This window comes from Triticum aestivum, chromosome 5A, assembly GCF_018294505.1.
Source record: "Triticum aestivum cultivar Chinese Spring chromosome 5A, IWGSC CS RefSeq v2.1, whole genome shotgun sequence".
Lineage (NCBI taxonomy): Eukaryota > Viridiplantae > Streptophyta > Magnoliopsida > Poales > Poaceae > Triticum > Triticum aestivum.
Genome location: NC_057806.1, coordinates 193638753 through 193640872, shown reverse-complemented (window position 1 = coordinate 193640872; position 2120 = coordinate 193638753).

Below are 2120 nucleotides of genomic sequence, written 5' to 3'. Positions count from 1 at the left end.
AGGAAAGCCTCGCACACGATGATAAACGCCAAGATGTTGAGGACAAAATTCGGGGCCAGATCGTGGAAAACCAGGCCGTAGTAGAACATGAGCCCCCGGACAAATGGATGGAGAGGGAAACCCAGTCCGTGGAGGAAATGGGGAAGGAACACCACCCTCTCATGGGGCCTAGGGGTGGGGATGAGCTGGCCCTCTTCGGGAAGCCGGTGCGCAATGTCGTTAGACAGGTATCCGGCCTTCCTTAGTTTTTTTATGTGTCCCTTCGTGATGGAGGAGACCATCCACTTGCCTCCCTCTCCGGACATGGCTAGAGAAGGTTGAGGCGGGGAGTGCGGACTTGGGCGCTGGAGCTTGAGTGCGCAAGAATGGATAGGCGAAGGTGGAAGAAGGCATAGGTAAAAAGGTGGATCCTTATCCCCTTATATGGGTGGACGCAACTACGTGTCCCCACCAGCCTGGTAAAACTCGCTTATCTCCCAAGCGTCGTAATCGATGGCGCGGTTGGGTTACCCACGCCCGTATTGATGAGAATCCCGGAATAAGGGGACACGATCTCTGCTTTAACAAGACGTGCCAAGGAAGCCGCCTCGCATAACATGCTGAGATGGGACAGTAAAACGGTTCGAATAAAAGCTTGGCCGTGGTGTGATGTCACACTACGGAATATGTCAGCAGATTAGATTTGTGTAAATATTATTCTCTCTATGGCAATATGTGGAAACTTATTTTGCAGAGCGCGACACTATCTTTGTGTTCAAAATCTTCTATGAAGTACTTGGAGGAGGAACCCTCCTTGCAATGTCGAAGACAATTTGCGCACCGGACTCGTCGTCATTGAATCCTGGTTCAGGGGCTACTGAGGGAGTCCTGGATTAGGGGGTGTTCGGATAGCCGAACTATACCTTCAGCCGGACTCCTGGACTATGAAGATACAAGATTGAAGACTTCGTCCCTTGTCCGGAAGGGACTTTCCTTGGCGTGGAAGGCAAGCTTGGCGATACGGATATTCAGATCTCCTACCATTGTAACCGACTCTATGTAACCCTAACCCTATCCGGTGTCTATATAAACCGGAGGGTTTTAGTCCGTAGGACAACACACACATCAACACGGCACGCCCGAAACACGGCTTAAACCGCAGCAGGGGCTGCCGATTTTTTAATTTTCTCTTACTTTCAGGACTCCACTCTTCGGAAGGACTGTTTGGCAGTTCAATTGCCGCACAAAAGATGCAAGAACTAGGGAAGCAGACAAGCCACGCCGCATTATGGAACTCCCAGGTGGTCTCTATCACGATTAGTATACCTGTTTCGCATATTATTCTGCAGCTTGCCCCTGGAGCGGACATGTTAAATAGTCCAACCTTTTGCTTATCGCATTAATTGTATCGTTCTGCTTTGATCGCAGCCCTCTTTAATAAACAATGCATAGCTTTTCTCTATTTTTGCATTAATCTTTTTTTATATTTATATATGTTCCTTAACGACATGTTGCACCCGTACACTTTGGTATGGCCAAAATACGCCAGGGGCTTCAGTACCCCTCAACATGGTGCGAGAAGTCCGAACACTTTAACAAGTGCGGCACCCCGAACTTATAGCATTATATGCATCGGCTCCGTATCATGTCTTGGGTCAATAGTTGGGTTTGCCCGGCTCCTATGTTTTGGTGCCTTACGTTTCGCTATATCGGCTAAGGTAGCACTAGGAGAACCACTGCGATTGTGCCCCGGTTGAGCTGGGTCGAAAACCTCAGTGGAGAAAGCTAAAACTGACAGTCATGATGAGGCGAAAGCTGGTCACTGTTCGAGAGGTCTTTTCGAGTCCTTAAAGACTTATGCCGCTTAGGGCGAGGAGCCGGCTCTGTCTGGCCAAGGCGTGGATAGCGCCCCGAACTCGGTCTTCCGAATACCAGGGGCTTCGCCGAAATTTAAAAATATAGAATTCTAGGGCTAAGTGAGAGTGTTCACGCATTATAGTCTGATTGCCTTGCTCGTTGGGCTGAGCGCCTCCCTCGAAGGACCCAAACATGGGAAAAAGAGCCCTCTGGTTTATCCCCGAACACCCCAGCACTAGCGGCACGGGGGCAGAAGCCGACGACTCGCCATCTCTCAGAATTGA